Source organism: Hoplias malabaricus, chromosome 17 (genome assembly GCF_029633855.1).
Source record: "Hoplias malabaricus isolate fHopMal1 chromosome 17, fHopMal1.hap1, whole genome shotgun sequence".
NCBI classification, from domain to species: Eukaryota; Metazoa; Chordata; class Actinopteri; order Characiformes; family Erythrinidae; genus Hoplias; species Hoplias malabaricus.
Window position 1 is genome coordinate 17,487,076 of NC_089816.1, and position 22,337 is coordinate 17,509,412.

Sequence of the window (22,337 nt, forward strand, 5' to 3'; positions counted from 1 at the left end):
GTTTTTCTGTGTTCTACTTATATCTGTATGAACAAAGATGCAGTTTGTGGAAAGCATGATTTTCTTTGACAGTCTTTCACACTGACTACTGTTCAGCTAATAAAACTGTTCATTGCAAACAAGCCTGAAAGTGTTTTTGTGCTTCATTACTGAATGACAAAATCAAAGTTGCGGAATGCTTCATACAAACTGTTCTTTGAAAGTTGTCCTTATGCAGAGCGGTTTAGGAAGTATATCTCTTTGTTTCTGGCATTCATTGCAAGCAATCCAGAAAGTGTTTTTCTGTGTTCTACTTATATCTTTATGAACAAAGATGCAGTTTGTGGAAAGCATGCTTTCCTTTGACAGTCTTTCATACTGAGTACTGTTCAGCTAATAAAACTGTTCATTGCAAAGAAGACTGAAATTATTTTTGTGCTTCATACTGAATGGCAAAATCAAAGTTGCAGAATGCTTCAAACAAACTGTTCTTTGAAAGTTTTCCTTATGCAGAGCGGTTTAGGAAGTATATCTCTGTGTTTCTGGCGTTCATTGCAAACAAGCCAGAAAGTGTTTTTCTGTGTTCTACTTATATCTGTATGAACAAAGATGCAGTTTGTGGAAAGCATGCTTTCCTTTGAGAGTCTTTCATACTGAGTACTGTTCAGCTAATAAAACTGTTCATTGCAAACAAGCCTGAAAGTGTTTTTGTGCTTCATACTGAATGGCAAAATCAAAGTTGCAGAATGCTTCATACAAACTGTTCTTTGAAAGTTTTCCTTATGCGGAGCGCTTTAGGAAGTATATCTCTGTGTTTCTGACATTCATTTCAAGCAAGCCAGAAAGTGTTTTTCTGTGTTCTACTTATATCTGTATGAACAAAGATGCAGTTTGTGGAAAGCATGATTTTCTTTGACAGTCTTTCACACTGACTACTGTTCAGCTAATAAAACTGTTTATGCCTTTCATTGCAAACAAGCCTGAAAGTGTTTTTGTTCTTCATACTGGATGGCAAAATCAAAGTTGCAGAATGCTTCATACAAACTGTTCTTTGAAAGTTTTCCTTATGCAGAGCGCTTTAGGAAGTATATCTCTGTGTTTCTGGCGTTCATTGCAAACAAGCCAGAAAGTGTTTTTCTGTGTTCTACGTATATCTGTATGAACAAAGATGCAGTTTGTGGAAAGCATGCTTTTCTTTGACAGTCTTTCACACTGACTACTGTTCAGCTAATAAAACTGTTTCTGCCTTTCATTGCAAACAAGCCTGAAAGTGTTTTTGTGCTTCATACTGGATGGCAAAATCAAAGTTGCAGAATGCTTCCTACAAACTGTTCTTTGAAAGTTTTCCTTATGCAGAACGGTTTAGGAAGTATATCTCTGTGTCTCTGGCGTTCATTGCAAGCAAGCCAGAAAGTGTTTTTCTGTGTTCTACTTATATCTGTATGAACAAAGATGCAGTTTGTGGAAAGCATGATTTTCTTTGACAGTCTTTCACACTGACTACTGTTCAGCTAATAAAACTGTTCATTGCAAACAAGCCTGAAAGTGTTTTTGTGCTTCATTACTGAATGACAAAATCAAAGTTGCGGAATGCTTCATACAAACTGTTCTTTGAAAGTTGTCCTTATGCAGAGCGGTTTAGGAAGTATATCTCTTTGTTTCTGGCATTCATTGCAAGCAATCCAGAAAGTGTTTTTCTGTGTTCTACTTATATCTTTATGAACAAAGATGCAGTTTGTGGAAAGCATGCTTTCCTTTGACAGTCTTTCATACTGAGTACTGTTCAGCTAATAAAACTGTTCATTGCAAAGAAGACTGAAATTATTTTTGTGCTTCATACTGAATGGCAAAATCAAAGTTGCAGAATGCTTCAAACAAACTGTTCTTTGAAAGTTTTCCTTATGCAGAGCGGTTTAGGAAGTATATCTCTGTGTTTCTGGCGTTCATTGCAAACAAGCCAGAAAGTGTTTTTCTGTGTTCTACTTATATCTGTATGAACAAACATGCAGTCTGCTGAAAGCATGCTTTTCTGTGACAGTCTTTCATACTGAGTGCTGTTCTACTAATGAAAGCTGTTTCTGCCTTTCATTGCAAACAAGCCTGAAAGTGTTTTTGTGCTTCATACTGGATGGCAAAATCAAAGTTGCAGAATGCTTCATACAAACTGTTCTTTGAAAGTTTTCCTTATGCAGAACGGTTTAGGAAGTATATCTCTGTGTCTCTGGCGTTCATTGCAAGCAAGCCAGAAAGTGTTTTTCTGTGTTCTACTTATATCTGTATGAACAAAGATGCAGTTTGTGGAAAGCATGATTTTCTTTGACAGTCTTTCACACTGACTACTGTTCAGCTAATAAAACTGTTCATTGCAAACAAGCCTGAAAGTGTTTTTGTGCTTCATTACTGAATGGCAAAATCAAAGTTGCGGAATGCTTCATACAAACTGTTCTTTGAAAGTTCTCCTTATGCAGAGCGGTTTAGGAAGTATATCTCTTTGTTTCTGGCATTCATTGCAAGCAATCCAGAAAGTGTTTTTCTGTGTTCTACTTATATCTTTATGAACAAAGATGCAGTTTGTGGAAAGCATGCTTTCCTTTGACAGTCTTTCATACTGAGTACTGTTCAGCTATTAAAACTGTTCATTGCAAACAAGCCTGAAAGTGTTTTTGTGCTTCATACTGAATGGCAAAATCAAAGTTGCAGAATGCTTCATACAAACTGTTCTTCGAAAGTTTTCCTTATGCAGAGCAGTTTAGGAAGTATATCTCTGTGTTTCTGGCGTTCATTGCAAGCAAGCCAGAAAGTGTTTTTCTGTGTTCTACTTAGATCTGTATGAACAAAGATGCAGTTTGTGGAAAGCATGCTTTTCTTTGACAGTCTTTCATACTGAGTACTGTTCAGCTAATAAAACTGTTCATTGCAAACAAGCCTGAAAGTGTTTTTGTGCTTCATACTGGATGGCAAAAGCAAAGTTGCAGAATGCTTCATACAAACTGTTCTTTGAAAGGTTTCCTTATGCGGAGCGCTTTAGGAAGTATATCTCTGTGTTTCTGGCGTTCATTTCAAGCAAGCCAGAAAGTGTTTTTCTGTGTTCTACTCATATCTGTATGAACAAAGATGCAGTTTGTGGAAAGCATGCTTTTCTTTGACAGTCTTTCATACTGACTACTGTTCAGCTAATAAAACTGTTTCTGCCTTTCATTGCAAACAAGCCTGAAAGTGTTTTTGTTCTTCATGCTGGATGGCAAAATCAAAGTTGCAGAATGCTTCATACAAACTGTTCTTTGAAAGTTTTCCTTATGCAGAGCGCTTTAGGAAGTATATCTCTGTGTGTCTGGCGTTCATTGCAAACAAGCCAGAAAGTGTTTTTCTGTGTTCTACTTATATCTGTATGAACAAAGATGCAGTTTGTGGAAAGCATGCTTTTCTTTGACAGTCTTTCACACTGACTACTGTTCAGCTAATAAAACTGTTTCTGCCTTTCATTGCAAACAAGCCTGAAAGTATTTTTGTGCTTCATACTGGATGGCAAAATCAAAGTGACAGAATGCTTTCTACAAACTGTTCTTTGAAAGTTTTCCTTATGCAGAACGGTTTAGGAAGTATATCTCTGTGTCTCTGGCATTCATTGCAAGCAAGCCAGAAAGTGTTTTTCTGTGTTCTACTTATATGTGTATGAACAAAGATGCAGTTTGTGGAAAGCATGCTTTTCTTTGACAGTCTTTCATACTGAGTGCTGTTCTACTAATGAAAGCTGTTTCTGCCTTTCATTGCAAACAAGCCTGAAAGTGTTTTTGTGCTCCATACTGGATGGCAAAATCAAAGTTGCAGAATGCTTCATACAAACTGTTCTTTGAAAGTTTTCCTTATGCAGAACGGTTTAGGAAGTATATCTCTGTGTCTCTGGCGTTCATTGCAAGCAAGCCAGAAAGTGTTTTTCTGTGTTCTACTTATATCTGTATGAACAAAGATGCAGTTTGTGGAAAGCATGATTTTCTTTGACAGTCTTTCACACTGACTACTGTTCAGCTAATAAAACTGTTCATTGCAAACAAGCCTGAAAGTGTTTTTGTGCTTCATTACTGAATGGCAAAATCAAAGTTGCGGAATGCTTCATACAAACTGTTCTTTGAAAGTTCTCCTTATGCAGAGCGGTTTAGGAAGTATATCTCTTTGTTTCTGGCATTCATTGCAAGCAATCCAGAAAGTGTTTTTCTGTGTTCTACTTATATCTTTATTAACAAAGATGCAGTTTGTGGAAAGCATGCTTTCCTTTGACAGTCTTTCATACTGAGTACTGTTCAGCTAATAAAACTGTTCATTGCAAAGAAGCCTGAAAGTGTTTTTGTGCTTCATACTGGATGGCAAAAGCAAAATTGCAGAATGCTTCATACAAACTGTTCATTGAAAGTTTTCCTTATGCAGAGCGGTTTAGGAAGTATACCTCTTTGTTTCTGGCATTCATTGCAAGCAAGCCAGAAAGTGTTTTTCTGTGTTCTACTTATATGTGTATGAACAAAGATGCAGTTTGTGGAAAGCATGCTTTCCTTTGAGAGCCTTTCATACTGAGTACTGTTCAGCTAATAAAACTGTTCATTGCAAACAAGCCTGAAAGTGTTTTTGTGCTTCATACTGAATGGCAAAATCAAAGTTGCAGAATGCTTCATACAAACTGTTCTTTGAAAGTTTTCCTTATGCAGAGCGGTTTAGGAAGTATATCTCTTTGTTTCTGGCATTCATTGCAAGCAATCCAGAAAGTGTTTTTCTGTGTTCTACTTATATCTGTATGAACAAAGATGCAGTTTGTGGAAAGCATGCTTTTCTTTGACAGTCTTTCATACTGAGTACTGTTCAGCTAATAAAACTGTTCATTGCAAACAAGCCTGAAAGTGTTTTTGTGCTTCATACTGGATGGCAAAAGCAAAGTTGCAGAATGCTTCATACAAACTGTTCTTTGAAAGGTTTCCTTATGCGGAGCGCTTTAGGAAGTATATCTCTGTGTTTCTGGCGTTCATTTCAAGCAAGCCAGAAAGTGTTTTTCTGTGTTCTACTTATATCTGTATGAACAAAGATGCAGTTTGTGGAAAGCATGCTTTTCTTTGACAGTCTTTCATACTGACTACTGTTCAGCTAATAAAACTGTTTCTGCCTTTCATTGCAAACAAGCCTGAAAGTGTTTTTGTTCTTCATACTGGATGGCAAAATCAAAGTTGCAGAATGCTTCATACAAACTGTTCTTTGAAAGTTTTCCTTATGCAGAGCGCTTTAGGAAGTATATCTCTGTGTGTCTGGCGTTCATTGCAAACAAGCCAGAAAGTGTTTTTCTGTGTTCTACTTATATCTGTATGAACAAAGATGCAGTTTGTGGAAAGCATGCTTTTCTTTGACAGTCTTTCACACTGACTACTGTTCAGCTAATAAAACTGTTTCTGCCTTTCATTGCAAACAAGCCTGAAAGTATTTTTGTGCTTCATACTGGATGGCAAAATCAAAGTGACAGAATGCTTCCTACAAACTGTTCTTTGAAAGTTTTCCTTATGCAGAACGGTTTAGGAAGTATATCTCTGTGTCTCTGGCGTTCATTGCAAGCAAGCCAGAAAGTGTTTTTCTGTGTTCTACTTATATCTGTATGAACAAAGATGCAGTTTGTGGAAAGCATGCTTTTCTTTGACAGTCTTTCACACTGACTACTGTTCAGCTAATAAAACTGTTCATTGCAAAGAAGCCTGAAAGTGTTTTTGTGCTTCATACTGGATGGCAAAAGCAAAATTGCAGAATGCTTCATACAAACTGTTCATTGAAAGTTTTCCTTATGCAGAGCGGTTTAGGAACTATACCTCTTTGTTTCTGGCATTCATTGCAAGCAAGCCAGAAAGTGTTTTTCTGTGTTATACTTATATGTGTATGAACAAAGAGGCAGTTTGTGGAAAGCATGCTTTCCTTTGAGAGCCTTTCATACTGAGTACTGTTCAGCTAATAAAACTGTTCATTGCAAACAAGCCTGAAAGTGTTTTTGTGTTTCATACTGAATGGCAAAATCAAAGTTGCAGAATGCTTCATACAAACTGTTCTTTGAAAGTTTTCCTTATGCAGAGCGGTTTAGGAAGTATATCTCTTTGTTTCTGGCATTCATTGCAAGCAATCCAGAAAGTGTTTTTCTGTGTTCTACTTATATCTGTATGAACAAAGATGCAGTTTGTGGAAAGCATGCTTTTCTTTGACAGTCTTTCATACTGAGTACTGTTCAGCTAATAAAACTGTTCATTGCAAACAAGCCTGAAAGTGTTTTTGTGCTTCATACTGAATGGCAAAATCAAAGTTGCAGAATGCTTCATACAAACTGTTCTTCGAAAGTTTTCCTTATGCAGAGCAGTTTAGGAAGTATATCTCTGTGTTTCTGGCGTTCATTGCAAGCAAGCCAGAAAGTGTTTTTCTGTGTTCTACTTATATCTGTATGAACAAAGATGCAGTTTGTGGAAAGCATGCTTTTCTTTGACAGTCTTTCATACTGAGTACTGTTCAGCTAATAAAACTGTTCATTGCAAACAAGCCTGAAAGTGTTTTTGTGCTTCATACTGGATGGCAAAAGCAAAGTTGCAGAATGCTTCATACAAACTGTTCTTTGAAAGGTTTCCTTATGCGGAGCGCTTTAGGAAGTATATCTCTGTGTTTCTGGCGTTCATTTCAAGCAAGCCAGAAAGTGTTTTTCTGTGTTCTACTTATATCTGTATGAACAAAGATGCAGTTTGTGGAAAGCATGCTTTTCTTTGACAGTCTTTCATACTGACTACTGTTCAGCTAATAAAACTGTTTCTGCCTTTCATTGCAAACAAGCCTGAAAGTGTTTTTGTTCTTCATACTGGATGGCAAAATCAAAGTTGCAGAATGCTTCATACAAACTGTTCTTTGAAAGTTTTCCTTATGCAGAGCGCTTTAGGAAGTATATCTCTGTGTGTCTGGCGTTCATTGCAAACAAGCCAGAAAGTGTTTTTCTGTGTTCTACTTATATCTGTATGAACAAAGATGCAGTTTGTGGAAAGCATGCTTTTCTTTGACAGTCTTTCACACTGACTACTGTTCAGCTAATAAAACTGTTTCTGCCTTTCATTGCAAACAAGCCTGAAAGTGTTTTTGTGCTTCATACTGGATGGCAAAATCAAAGTGACAGAATGCTTCCTACAAACTGTTCTTTGAAAGTTTTCCTTATGCAGAACGGTTTAGGAAGTATATCTCTGTGTCTCTGGCGTTCATTGCAAGCAAGCCAGAAAGTGTTTTTCTGTGTTCTACTTATATCTGTATGAACAAAGATGCAGTTTGTGGAAAGCATGCTTTTCTTTGACAGTCTTTCACACTGACTACTGTTCAGCTAATAAAACTGTTCATTGCAAAGAAGCCTGAAAGTGTTTTTGTGCTTCATACTGGATGGCAAAAGCAAAAATTGCAGAATGCTTCATACAAACTGTTCATTGAAAGTTTTCCTTATGCAGAGCGGTTTAGGAAGTATACCTCTTTGTTTCTGGCATTCATTGCAAGCAAGCCAGAAAGTGTTTTTCTGTGTTCTACTTATATGTTTATGAACAAAGATGCAGTTTGTGGAAAGCTTGCTTTCCTTTGAGAGCCTTTCATACTGAGTACTGTTCAGCTAATAAAACTGTTCATTGCAAACAAGCCTGAAAGTGTTTTTGTGCTTCATACTGAATGGCAAAATCAAAGTTGCAGAATGCTTCATACAAACTGTTCTTTGAAAGTTTTCCTTATGCAGAGCGGTTTAGGAAGTATATCTCTTTGTTTCTGGCATTCATTGCAAGCAATCCAGAAAGTGTTTTTCTGTGTTCTACTTATATCTGTATGAACAAAGATGCAGTTTGTGGAAAGCATGCTTTTCTTTGACAGTCTTTCATACTGAGTACTGTTCAGCTAATAAAACTGTTCATTGCAAACAAGCCTGAAAGTGTTTTTGTGCTTCATACTGAATGGCAAAATCAAAGTTGCAGAATGCTTCATACAAACTGTTCTTTGAAACTTTCCCTTATGCAGAGCGGTTTAGGAAGTATATCTCTGTGTTTCTGGCATTCATTGCAATCAATCCAGAAAGTGTTCTTCTGTGTTTTACTTATATCTGTATGAAGAAAGATGCAGTTTGTGGAAAGCATGCTTTACTTTGACAGTCTTTCATACTGAGTACTGTTCAGCTAATAAAACTGTTCATTGCAAACAAGCCTGAAAGTGTTTTTGTGCTTCATACTGAATGGCAAAATCAAAGTTGCAGAATGCTTCATACAAACTGTTCTTCGAAAGTTTTCCTTATGCAGAGCAGTTTAGGAAGTATATCTCTGTGTTTCTGGCGTTCATTGCAAGCAAGCCAGAAAGTGTTTTTCTGTGTTCTACTTATATCTGTATGAACAAAGATGCAGTTTGTGGAAAGCATGCTTTTCTTTGACAGTCTTTCATACTGAGTACTGTTCAGCTAATAAAACTGTTCATTGCAAACAAGCCTGAAAGTGTTTTTGTGCTTCATACTGGATGGCAAAAGCAAAGTTGCAGAATGCTTCATACAAACTGTTCTTTGAAAGGTTTCCTTATGCGGAGCGCTTTAGGAAGTATATCTCTGTGTTTCTGGCGTTCATTTCAAGCAAGCCAGAAAGTGTTTTTCTGTGTTCTACTTATATCTGTATGAACAAAGATGCAGTTTGTGGAAAGCATGCTTTTCTTTGACAGTCTTTCATACTGACTACTGTTCAGCTAATAAAACTGTTTCTGCCTTTCATTGCAAACAAGCCTGAAAGTGTTTTTGTTCTTCATACTGGATGGCAAAATCAAAGTTGCAGAATGCTTCATACAAACTGTTCTTTGAAAGTTTTCCTTATGCAGAGCGCTTTAGGAAGTATATCTCTGTGTGTCTGGCGTTCATTGCAAACAAGCCAGAAAGTGTTTTTCTGTGTTCTACTTATATCTGTATGAACAAAGATGCAGTTTGTGGAAAGCATGCTTTTCTTTGACAGTCTTTCACACTGACTACTGTTCAGCTAATAAAACTGTTTCTGCCTTTCATTGCAAACAAGCCTGAAAGTATTTTTGTGCTTCATACTGGATGGCAAAATCAAAGTGACAGAATGCTTCCTACAAACTGTTCTTTGAAAGTTTTCCTTATGCAGAACGGTTTAGGAAGTATATCTCTGTGTCTCTGGCGTTCATTGCAAGCAAGCCAGAAAGTGTTTTTCTGTGTTCTACTTATATCTGTATGAACAAAGATGCAGTTTGTGGAAAGCATGCTTTTCTTTGACAGTCTTTCACACTGACTACTGTTCAGCTAATAAAACTGTTCATTGCAAAGAAGCCTGAAAGTGTTTTTGTGCTTCATACTGGATGGCAAAAGCAAAAATTGCAGAATGCTTCATACAAACTGTTCATTGAAAGTTTTCCTTATGCAGAGCGGTTTAGGAAGTATACCTCTTTGTTTCTGGCATTCATTGCAAGCAAGCCAGAAAGTGTTTTTCTGTGTTCTACTTATATGTTTATGAACAAAGATGCAGTTTGTGGAAAGCTTGCTTTCCTTTGAGAGCCTTTCATACTGAGTACTGTTCAGCTAATAAAACTGTTCATTGCAAACAAGCCTGAAAGTGTTTTTGTGCTTCATACTGAATGGCAAAATCAAAGTTGCAGAATGCTTCATACAAACTGTTCTTTGAAAGTTTTCCTTATGCAGAGCGGTTTAGGAAGTATATCTCTTTGTTTCTGGCATTCATTGCAAGCAATCCAGAAAGTGTTTTTCTGTGTTCTACTTATATCTGTATGAACAAAGATGCAGTTTGTGGAAAGCATGCTTTTCTTTGACAGTCTTTCATACTGAGTACTGTTCAGCTAATAAAACTGTTCATTGCAAACAAGCCTGAAAGTGTTTTTGTGCTTCATACTGAATGGCAAAATCAAAGTTGCAGAATGCTTCATACAAACTGTTCTTTGAAACTTTCCCTTATGCAGAGCGGTTTAGGAAGTATATCTCTGTGTTTCTGGCATTCATTGCAATCAATCCAGAAAGTGTTCTTCTGTGTTTTACTTATATCTGTATGAAGAAAGATGCAGTTTGTGGAAAGCATGCTTTACTTTGACAGTCTTTCATACTGAGTACTGTTCAGCTAATAAAACTGTTCATTGCAAACAAGCCTGAAAGTGTTTTTGTGCTTCATACTGAATGGCAAAATCAAAGTTGCAGAATGCTTCATACAAACTGTTCTTCGAAAGTTTTCCTTATGCAGAGCAGTTTAGGAAGTATATCTCTGTGTTTCTGGCGTTCATTGCAAGCAAGCCAGAAAGTGTTTTTCTGTGTTCTACTTATATCTGTATGAACAAAGATGCAGTTTGTGGAAAGCATGCTTTTCTTTGACAGTCTTTCATACTGACTACTGTTCAGCTAATAAAACTGTTTCTGCCTTTCATTGCAAACAAGCCTGAAAGTGTTTTTGTTCTTCATACTGGATGGCAAAATCAAAGTTGCAGAATGCTTCATACAAACTGTTCTTTGAAAGTTTTCCTTATGCAGAGCGCTTTATGAAGTATATCTCTGTGTTTCTGGCGTTCATTGCAAACAAGCCAGAAAGTGTTTTTCTGTGTTCTACTTATATCTGTATGAACAAAGATGCAGTTTGTGGAAAGCATGCTTTTCTTTGACAGTCTTTCACACTGACTATTGTTCAGCTAATAAAACTGTTTCTGCCTTTCATTGCAAACAAGCCTGAAAGTGTTTTTGTGCTTCATACTGGATGGCAAAATCAAAGTTGCAGAATGCTTCATACAAACTGTTCTTTGAAAGTTTTCCTTATGCAGAACGGTTTAGGAAGTATATCTCTGTGTCTCTGGCGTTCATTGCAAGCAAGCCAGAAAGTGTTTTTCTGTGTTCTACTTATATCTGTATGAACAAAGATGCAGTTTGTGGAAAGCATGATTTTCTTTGACAGTCTTTCACACTGACTACTGTTCAGCTAATAAAACTGTTCATTGCAAACAAGCCTGAAAGTGTTTTTGTGCTTCATTACTGAATGGCAAAATCAAAGTTGCGGAATGCTTCATACAAACTGTTCTTTGAAAGTTTTCCTTATGCAGAGCGGTTTAGGAAGTATATCTCTTTGTTTCTGGCATTCATTGCAAGCAATCCAGAAAGTGTTCTTCTGTGTTTTACTTATATCTGTATGAAGAAAGATGCAGTTTGTGGAAAGCATGCTTTCCTTTGACAGTCTTTCATACTGAGTACTGTTCAGCTAATAAAACTGTTCATTGCAAAGAAGACTGAAAGTATTTTTGTGCTTCATACTGAATGGCAAAATCAAAGTTGCAGAATGCTTCAAACAAACTGTTCTTTGAAAGTTTTCCTTATGCAGAGCGGTTTAGGAAGTATATCTCTGTGTTTCTGGCGTTCATTGCAAACAAGCCAGAAAGTGTTTTTCTGTGTTCTACTTCTATCTGTATGAACAAAGATGCAGTTTGTGGAAAGCATGTTTTTCTTTGACAGTCTTTCACACTGACTACTGTTCAGCTAATAAAACTGTTTCTGCCTTTCATTGCAAACAAGCCTGAAAGTGTTTTTGTGCTTCATACTGGATGGCAAAATCAAAGTTGCAGAATGCTTCATACAAACTGTTCTTTGAAAGTTTTCCTTATGCAGAACGGTTTAGGAAGTATATCTCTGTGTCTCTGGCGTTCATTGCAAGCAAGCCAGAAAGTGTTTTTCTGTGTTCTACTTATATCTGTATGAACAAAGATGCAGTTTGTGGAAAGCATGATTTTCTTTGACAGTCTTTCACACTGACAACTGTTCAGCTAATAAAACTGTTCATTGCAAACAAGCCTGAAAGTGTTTTTGTGCTTCATTACTGAATGGCAAAATCAAAGTTGCGGAATGCTTCATACAAACTGTTCTTTGAAAGTTTTCCTTATGCAGAGCGGTTTAGGAAGTATATCTCTTTGTTTCTGGCATTCATTGCAAGCAATCCAGAAAGTGTTCTTCTGTGTTTTACTTATATCTGTATGAACAAAGAGGCAGTTTGTGGAAAGCATGCTTTCCTTTGAGAGTCTTTCATACTGAGTACTGTTCAGCTAATAAAACTGTTCATTGCAAACAAGCCTGAAAGTGTTTTTGTGCTTCATACTGAATGGCAAAATCAAAGTTGCAGAATGCTTCATACAAACTGTTCTTTGAAAGTTTTCTTTATGCAGAGCGGTTTAGGAAGTATATCTCTTTGTTTCTGGCATTCATTGCAAGCAATCCAGAAAGTGTTTTTCTGTGTTCTACTTATATCTGTATGAAGAAAGATGCAGTTTGTGGAAAGCATGCTTTCCTTTGACAGTCTTTCATACTGAGTACTGTTCAGCTAATAAAACTGTTCATTGCAAAGAAGACTGAAAGTATTTTTGTGCTTCATACTGAATGGCAAAATCAAAGTTGCAGAATGCTTCAAACAAACTGTTCTTTGAAAGTTTTCCTTATGCAGAGCGGTTTAGGAAGTATATCTCTGTGTTTCTGGCGTTCATTGCAAACAAGCCAGAAAGTGTTTTTCTGTGTTCTACTTCTATCTGTATGAACAAAGATGCAGTTTGTGGAAAGCATGTTTTTCTTTGACAGTCTTTCACACTGACTACTGTTCAACTAATAAAACTGTTTCTGCCTTTCATTGCAAACAAGCCTGAAAGTGTTTTTGTGCTTCATACTGGATGGCAAAATCAAAGTTGCAGAATGCTTCATACAAACTGTTCTTTGAAACTTTCCCTTATGCAGAGCGGTTTAGGAAGTATATCTCTGTGTTTCTGGCATTCATTGCAATCAATCCAGAAAGTGTTCTTCTGTGTTTTACTTATATCTGTATGAAGAAAGATGCAGTTTGTGGAAAGCATGCTTTACTTTGACAGTCTTTCATACTGAGTACTGTTCAGCTAATAAAACTGTTCATTGCAAACAAGCCTGAAAGTGTTTTTGTGCTTCATACTGAATGGCAAAATCAAAGTTGCAGAATGCTTCATACAAACTGTTCTTCGAAAGTTTTCCTTATGCAGAGCAGTTTAGGAAGTATATCTCTGTGTTTCTGGCGTTCATTGCAAGCAAGCCAGAAAGTGTTTTTCTGTGTTCTACTTATATCTGTATGAACAAAGATGCAGTTTGTGGAAAGCATGCTTTTCTTTGACAGTCTTTCATACTGACTACTGTTCAGCTAATAAAACTGTTTCTGCCTTTCATTGCAAACAAGCCTGAAAGTGTTTTTGTTCTTCATACTGGATGGCAAAATCAAAGTTGCAGAATGCTTCATACAAACTGTTCTTTGAAAGTTTTCCTTATGCAGAGCGCTTTATGAAGTATATCTCTGTGTTTCTGGCGTTCATTGCAAACAAGCCAGAAAGTGTTTTTCTGTGTTCTACTTATATCTGTATGAACAAAGATGCAGTTTGTGGAAAGCATGCTTTTCTTTGACAGTCTTTCACACTGACTATTGTTCAGCTAATAAAACTGTTTCTGCCTTTCATTGCAAACAAGCCTGAAAGTGTTTTTGTGCTTCATACTGGATGGCAAAATCAAAGTTGCAGAATGCTTCATACAAACTGTTCTTTGAAAGTTTTCCTTATGCAGAACGGTTTAGGAAGTATATCTCTGTGTCTCTGGCGTTCATTGCAAGCAAGCCAGAAAGTGTTTTTCTGTGTTCTACTTATATCTGTATGAACAAAGATGCAGTTTGTGGAAAGCATGATTTTCTTTGACAGTCTTTCACACTGACTACTGTTCAGCTAATAAAACTGTTCATTGCAAACAAGCCTGAAAGTGTTTTTGTGCTTCATTACTGAATGGCAAAATCAAAGTTGCGGAATGCTTCATACAAACTGTTCTTTGAAAGTTTTCCTTATGCAGAGCGGTTTAGGAAGTATATCTCTTTGTTTCTGGCATTCATTGCAAGCAATCCAGAAAGTGTTCTTCTGTGTTTTACTTATATCTGTATGAAGAAAGATGCAGTTTGTGGAAAGCATGCTTTCCTTTGACAGTCTTTCATACTGAGTACTGTTCAGCTAATAAAACTGTTCATTGCAAAGAAGACTGAAAGTATTTTTGTGCTTCATACTGAATGGCAAAATCAAAGTTGCAGAATGCTTCAAACAAACTGTTCTTTGAAAGTTTTCCTTATGCAGAGCGGTTTAGGAAGTATATCTCTGTGTTTCTGGCGTTCATTGCAAACAAGCCAGAAAGTGTTTTTCTGTGTTCTACTTCTATCTGTATGAACAAAGATGCAGTTTGTGGAAAGCATGTTTTTCTTTGACAGTCTTTCACACTGACTACTGTTCAGCTAATAAAACTGTTTCTGCCTTTCATTGCAAACAAGCCTGAAAGTGTTTTTGTGCTTCATACTGGATGGCAAAATCAAAGTTGCAGAATGCTTCATACAAACTGTTCTTTGAAAGTTTTCCTTATGCAGAACGGTTTAGGAAGTATATCTCTGTGTCTCTGGCGTTCATTGCAAGCAAGCCAGAAAGTGTTTTTCTGTGTTCTACTTATATCTGTATGAACAAAGATGCAGTTTGTGGAAAGCATGATTTTCTTTGACAGTCTTTCACACTGACTACTGTTCAGCTAATAAAACTGTTCATTGCAAACAAGCCTGAAAGTGTTTTTGTGCTTCATTACTGAATGGCAAAATCAAAGTTGCGGAATGCTTCATACAAACTGTTCTTTGAAAGTTTTCCTTATGCAGAGCGGTTTAGGAAGTATATCTCTTTGTTTCTGGCATTCATTGCAAGCAATCCAGAAAGTGTTCTTCTGTGTTTTGCTTATATCTGTATGAAGAAAGATGCAGTTTGTGGAAAGCATGCTTTCCTTTGACAGTCTTTCATACTGAGTACTGTTCAGCTAATAAAACTGTTCATTGCAAAGAAGACTGAAAGTATTTTTGTGCTTCATACTGAATGGCAAAATCAAAGTTGCAGAATGCTTCAAACAAACTGTTCTTTGAAAGTTTTCCTTATGCAGAGCGGTTTAGGAAGTATATCTCTGTGTTTCTGGCGTTCATTGCAAACAAGCCAGAAAGTGTTTTTCTGTGTTCTACTTCTATCTGTATGAACAAAGATGCAGTTTGTGGAAAGCATGTTTTTCTTTGACAGTCTTTCACACTGACTACTGTTCAGCTAATAAAACTGTTTCTGCCTTTCATTGCAAACAAGCCTGAAAGTGTTTTTGTGCTTCATACTGGATGGCAAAATCAAAGTTGCAGAATGCTTCATACAAACTGTTCTTTGAAAGTTTTCCTTATGCAGAACGGTTTAGGAAGTATATCTCTGTGTCTCTGGCGTTCATTGCAAGCAAGCCAGAAAGTGTTTTTCTGTGTTCTACTTATATCTGTATGAACAAAGATGCAGTTTGTGGAAAGCATGATTTTCTTTGACAGTCTTTCACACTGACTACTGTTCAGCTAATAAAACTGTTCATTGCAAACAAGCCTGAAAGTGTTTTTGTGCTTCATTACTGAATGGCAAAATCAAAGTTGCGGAATGCTTCATACAAACTGTTCTTTGAAAGTTTTCCTTATGCAGAGCGGTTTAGGAAGTATATCTCTTTGTTTCTGGCATTCATTGCAAGCAATCCAGAAAGTGTTCTTCTGTGTTTTACTTATATCTGTATGAAGAAAGATGCAGTTTGTGGAAAGCATGCTTTCCTTTGACAGTCTTTCATACTGAGTACTGTTCAGCTAATAAAACTGTTCATTGCAAAGAAGACTGAAAGTATTTTTGTGCTTCATACTGAATGGCAAAATCAAAGTTGCAGAATGCTTCAAACAAACTGTTCTTTGAAAGTTTTCCTTATGCAGAGCAGTTTAGGAAGTATATCTCTGTGTTTCTGGCGTTCATTGCAAACAAGCCAGAAAGTGTTTTTCTGTGTTCTACTTCTATCTGTATGAACAAAGATGCAGTTTGTGGAAAGCATGTTTTTCTTTGACAGTCTTTCACACTGACTACTGTTCAGCTAATAAAACTGTTTCTGCCTTTCATTGCAAACAAGCCTGAAAGTGTTTTTGTGCTTCATACTGGATGGCAAAATCAAAGTTGCAGAATGCTTCATACAAACTGTTCTTTGAAAGTTTTCCTTATGCAGAACGGTTTAGGAAGTATATCTCTGTGTCTCTGGCGTTCATTGCAAGCAAGCCAGAAAGTGTTTTTCTGTGTTCTACTTATATCTGTATGAACAAAGATGCAGTTTGTGGAAAGCATGATTTTCTTTGACAGTCTTTCACACTGACTACTGTTCAGCTAATAAAACTGTTCATTGCAAACAAGCCTGAAAGTGTTTTTGTGCTTCATTACTGAATGGCAAAATCAAAGTTGCGGAATGCTTCATACAAACTGTTCTTTGAAAGTTTTCCTTATGCAGAGCGGTTTAGGAAGTATATCTCTTTGTTTCTGGCATTCATTGCAAGCAATCCAGAAAGTGTTCTTCTGTGTTTTACTTATATCTGTATGAACAAAGAGGCAGTTTGTGGAAAGCATGCTTTCCTTTGAGAGTCTTTCATACTGAGTACTGTTCAGCTAATAAAACTGTTCATTGCAAACAAGCCTGAAAGTGTTTTTGTGCTTCATACTGAATGGCAAAATCAAAGTTGCAGAATGCTTCATACAAACTGTTCTTTGAAAGTTTTCTTTATGCAGAGCGGTTTAGGAAGTATATCTCTTTGTTTCTGGCATTCATTGCAAGCAATCCAGAAAGTGTTTTTCTGTGTTCTACTTATATCTGTATGAAGAAAGATGCAGTTTGTGGAAAGCATGCTTTCCTTTGACAGTCTTTCATACTGAGTACTGTTCAGCTAATAAAACTGTTCATTGCAAAGAAGACTGAAAGTATTTTTGTGCTTCATACTGAATGGCAAAATCAAAGTTGCAGAATGCTTCAAACAAACTGTTCTTTGAAAGTTTTCCTTATGCAGAGCGGTTTAGGAAGTATATCTCTGTGTTTCTGGCGTTCATTGCAAACAAGCCAGAAAGTGTTTTTCTGTGTTCTACTTCTATCTGTATGAACAAAGATGCAGTTTGTGGAAAGCATGTTTTTCTTTGACAGTCTTTCACACTGACTACTGTTCAACTAATAAAACTGTTTCTGCCTTTCATTGCAAACAAGCCTGAAAGTGTTTTTGTGCTTCATACTGGATGGCAAAATCAAAGTTGCAGAATGCTTCATACAAACTGTTCTTTGAAAGTTTTCCTTATGCAGAACGGTTTAGGAAGTATATCTCTGTGTCTCTGGCGTTCATTGCAACCAAGCCAGAAAGTGTTTTTCTGTGTTCTACTTATATCTGTATGAACAAAGATGCAGTTTGTGGAAAGCATGATTTTCTTTGACAGTCTTTCACACTGACTACTGTTCAGCTAATAAAACTGTTCATTGCAAACAAGCCTGAAAGTGTTTTTGTGCTTCATTACTGAATGGCAAAATCAAAGATGCGGAATGCTTCATACAAACTGTTCTTTGAAAGTTTTCCTTATGCAGAGCGGTTTAGGAAGTATATCTCTTTGTTTCTGGCATTCATTGCAAGCAATCCAGAAAGTGTTTTTCTGTGTTCTACTTATATCTGTATGAACAAACATGCAGTTTGTGGAAAGCATGCTTTACTTTGACAGTCTTTCATACTGAGTACTGTTCAGCTAATAAAACTGTTCATTGCAAACAAGCCTGAAAGTGTTTTTGTGCTTCATTACTGAATGGCAAAATCAAAGTTGCGGAATGCTTCATACAAACTGTTCTTTGAAAGTTTTCCTTATGCAGGGCGGTTTAGGAAGTATATCTCTTTGTTTCTGGCATTCATTGCAAGCAATCCAGAAAGTGTTTTTCTGTGTTCTACTTATATCTGTATGAACAAAGATGCAGTTTGTCGAAAGCATGCTTTCCTTTGACAGTCTATAATACTGAGTACTGTTCCGCTAATAAAACTGTTCATTGCAAAGAAGCCTGAAAGTGTTTTTGTGCTTCATAATGGATGGCAAAAGCAAAGTTGCAGAATGCTTCATACAAACTGTTCTTTGAAAGTTTTCCTTATGCAGAGCGGTTTAGGAAGTATACCTCTTTGTTTCTGGCATTCATTGCAAGCAAGCCAGAAAGTGTTTTTCTGTGTTCTACTTATATGTGTATGAACAAAGATGCAGTTTGTGGAAAGCATGCTTTCCTTTGAGAGTCTTTCATACTGAGTACTGTTCAGCTAATAAAACTGTTCATTGCAAACAAGCCTGAAAGTGTTTTTGTGCTTCATACTGAATGGCAAAATCAAAGTTGCAGAATGCTTCATACAAACTGTTCTTTGAAAGTTTTCCTTATGCAGAGCGGTTTAGGAAGTATATCTTTTTTTTTTCTGGCATTCATTGCAAGCAATCCAGAAAGTGTTTTTCTGTGTTCTACTTATATCTGTATGAACAAAGATGCAGTTTGTGGAAAGCATGCTTTTCTTTGACAGTCTTTCTTACTGAGTAATGTTCAGCTAATAAAACTGTTCATTGCAAACAAGCCTGAAAGTGTTTTTGTGCTTCATACTGAATGGCAAAATCAAAGTTGCAGAATGCTTCATACAAACTGTTCTTTGAAAGTTTTCCTTATGCAGAGCGGTTTAGGAAGTATATCTCTTTGTTTCTGGCATTCATTGCAAGCAATCCAGAAAGTGTTCTTCTGTGTTTTACTTATATCTGTATGAAGAAAGATGCAGTTTGTGGAAAGCATGCTTTACTTTGACAGTCTTTCATACTGAGTACTGTTCAGCCAATAAAACTGTTCATTGCAAACAAGCCTGAAAGTGTTTTTGTGCTTCATACTGGATGGCAAAATCAAAGTTGCAGAATGCTTCATACAATCTATTCTTCGAAAGTTTTCCTTATGCAGAGCGGTTTAGGAAGTATATCTCTGTGTTTCTGGCGTTCATTGCAAGCAAGCCAGAAAGTGTTTTTCTGTGTTCTACTTATATCTGTATGAACAAAGATGCAGTTTGTGGAAAGCATGCTTTTCTTTGACAGTCTTTCTTACTGAGTAATGTTCAGCTAATAAAACTGTTCATTGCAAACAAGCCTGAAAGTGTTTTTGTGCTTCATACTGAATGGCAAAATCAAAGTTGCAGAATGCTTCATACAAACTGTTCTTTGAAAGTTTTCCTTATGCAGAGCGGTTTAGGAAGTATATCTCTTTGTTTCTGGCATTCATTGCAAGCAATCCAGAAAGTGTTCTTCTGTGTTTTACTTATATCTGTATGAAGAAAGATGCAGTTTGTGGAAAGCATGCTTTACTTTGACAGTCTTTCATACTGAGTACTGTTCAGCCAATAAAACTGTTCATTGCAAACAAGCCTGAAAGTGTTTTTGTGCTTCATACTGGATGGCAAAATCAAAGTTGCAGAATGCTTCATACAATCTGTTCTTCGAAAGTTTTCCTTATGCAGAGCGGTTTAGGAAGTATATCTCTGTGTTTCTGGCGTTCATTGCAAGCAAGCCAGAAAGTGTTTTTCTGTGTTCTACTTATATCTGTATGAACAAAGATGCAGTTTGTAGAAAGCATGCTTTTCTTTGACAGTCTTTCATGCTGAGTACTGTTCAGCTAATAAAAATGTTCATTGCAAACAAGCCTGAAAGTGTTTTTGTGCTTCATACTGGATGGCAAAAGCAAAGTTGCAGAATGCTTCATACAAACTGTTCTTTGAAAGTTTTCCTTATGCGGAGCGCTTTAGGAAGTATATCTCTGTGTTTCTGGCATTCATTTCAAGCAAGCCAGAAAGTGTTTTTCTGTGTTCTACTTATATCTGTATGAACAAAGATGCAGTTTGTGGAAAGCATGCTTTTCTTTGACAGTCTTTCACACTGACTACTGTTCAGCTAATAAAACTGTTTCTGCCTTTCATTGCAAACAAGCCTGAAAGTGTTTTTGTGCTTCATACTGGATGGCAAAATCAAAGTTGCAGAATGCTTCATACAAACTGTTCTTTGAAAGTTTTCCTTATGCAGAACGGTTTAGGAAGTATATCTCTGTGTCTCTGGCGTTCATTGCAAGCAAGCCATAAAGTGTTTTTCTGTGTTCTACTTATATCTATATGAACAAAGATGCAGTTTGTGGAAAGCATGATTTTCTTTGACAGTCTTTCACACTGACTACTTTTCAGCTAATAAAACTGTTCATTGCAAACAAGCCTGAAAGTGTTTTTGTGCTTCATTACTGAATGGCAAAATCAAAGTTGCGGAATGCTTCATACAAACTGTTCTTTGAAAGTTGTCCTTATGCAGAGCGGTCTAGGAAGTATATCTCTTTGTTTCTGGCATTCATTGCAAGCAATCCAGAAAGTGTTTTTCTGTGTTCTACTTATATCTGTATGAACAAAGATGCAGTTTGTGGAAAGCATGCTTTCCTTTGACAGTCTTTCATACTGAGTACTGTTCAGCTAATAAAACTGTTCATTGCAAAAAAGACTGAAAGTATTTTTGTGCTTCATACTGAATGGCAAAATCAAAGTTGCAGAATGCTTCAAACAAACTGTTCTTTGAAAGTTTTCCTTATGCAGAGCGGTTTAGAAAGTATATCTCTGTGTTTCTGGCGTTCATTGCAAACAAGCCAGAAAGTGTTTTTCTGTGTTCTACTTATATCTGTATGAACAAACATGCAGTCTGCTGAAAGCATGCTTTTCTTTGACAGTCTTTCATACTGAGTGCTGTTCTACTAATGAAAGCTGTTTCTGCCTTTCATTGCAAACAAGCCTGAAAGTGTTTTTGTGCTTCATACTGGATGGCAAAATCAAAGTTGCAGAATGCTTCATACAAACTGTTCTTTGAAAGTTTTCCTTATGCAGAACGGTTTAGGAAGTATATCTCTGTGTCTCTGGCATTCATTGCAAGCAAGCCAGAAAGTGTTTTTCTGTGTTCTACTTATATCTGTATGAACAAAGATGCAGTTTGTGGAAAGCATGATTTTCTTTGACAGTCTTTCACACTGACTACTCTTCAGCTAATAAAACTGTTCATTGCAAACAAGCCTGAAAGTGTTTTTGTGCTTCATTACTGAATGGCAAAATCAAAGTTGCGGAATGCTTCATACAAACTGTTCTTTGAAAGTTTTCCTTATGCAGAGCGGTTTAGGAAGTATATCTCTTTGTTTCTGGCATTCATTGCAAGCAATCCAGAAAGTGTTTTTCTGTGTTCTACTTATATCTGTATGAACAAAGATGCAGTTTGTGGAAAGCATGCTTTTCTTTGACAGTCTTTCATACTGAGTACTGTTCAGCTAATAAAACTGTTCATTGCAAACAAGCCTGAAAGTGTTTTTGTGCTTCATTACTGAATGGCAAAATCAAAGTTGCAGAATGCTTCATACAAACTGTTCTTTGAAAGTTTTCCTTATGCAGAGCGGTTTAGGAAGTATATCTCTTTGTTTCTGGCATTCATTGCAAGCAATCCAGAAAGTGTTCTTCTGTGTTTTACTTATATCTGTATGAACAAAGATGCAGTTTGTGGAAAGCATGCTTTCCTTTGAGAGTCTTTCATACTGAGTACTGTTCAGCTAATAAAACTGTTCATTGCAAACAAGCCTGAAAGTGTTTTTGAGCTTCATACTGAATGGCAAAATCAAAGTTGCAGAATGCTTCATACAAACTGTTCTTTGAAAGTTTTCCTTATGCAGAGCGGTTTAGGAAGTATATCTCTTTGTTTCTGGCATTCATTGCAAGCAATCCAGAAAGTGTTTTTCTGTGTTCTACTTATATCTGTATGAACAAAGATGCAGTTTGTGGAAAGCATGATTTTCTTTGACAGTCTTTCACACTGACTACTCTTCAGCTAATAAAACTGTTCATTGCAAACAAGCCTGAAAGTGTTTTTGTGCTTCATTACTGAATGGCAAAATCAAAGTTGCGGAATGCTTCATACAAACTGTTCTTTGAAAGTTTTCCTTATGCAGAGCGGTTTAGGAAGTATATCTCTTTGTTTCTGGCATTCATTGCAAGCAATCCAGAAAGTGTTTTTCTGTGTTCTACTTATATCTGTATGAACAAAGATGCAGTTTGTGGAAAGCATGCTTTTCTTTGACAGTCTTTCATACTGAGTACTGTTCAGCTAATAAAACTGTTCATTGCAAACAAGCCTGAAAGTGTTTTTGTGCTTCATTACTGAATGGCAAAATCAAAGTTGCAGAATGCTTCATACAAACTGTTCTTTGAAAGTTTTCCTTATGCAGAGCGGTTTAGGAAGTATATCTCTTTGTTTCTGGCATTCATTGCAAGCAATCCAGAAAGTGTTCTTCTGTGTTTTACTTATATCTGTATGAACAAAGATGCAGTTTGTGGAAAGCATGCTTTCCTTTGAGAGTCTTTCATACTGAGTACTGTTCAGCT